Raw genomic sequence first — 250 nt, 5'->3', positions numbered from 1 at the left:
CCGCACAGCGGTCACAGACAAGCTGATCCAGACGGGCGCGGCGTGGCGCCGAAGCCGGGGGGTTGTCTGAGTTACCTGGGCTCCAGCCGGCCTCAGGGCCCCTGAGGAAGCACAGCGAGGGCCCCTGAGGAAGCACAGCGAGGGCCCCAGCCACTCCCGCTGGGAGACTCCAGGACGGGCGGCCTCTACTGGCCGAGGCTCCCCCGGGGGGGCGACGGGGCGGGGGCGGGGCAGAGCACCCTCGCCAGCC

The sequence above is a fragment of the Phalacrocorax carbo genome (genome assembly GCF_963921805.1).
Source record: "Phalacrocorax carbo chromosome W unlocalized genomic scaffold, bPhaCar2.1 SUPER_W_unloc_4, whole genome shotgun sequence".
NCBI lineage: Eukaryota > Metazoa > Chordata > Aves > Suliformes > Phalacrocoracidae > Phalacrocorax > Phalacrocorax carbo.
This window is presented reverse-complemented; position numbering follows the sequence as displayed.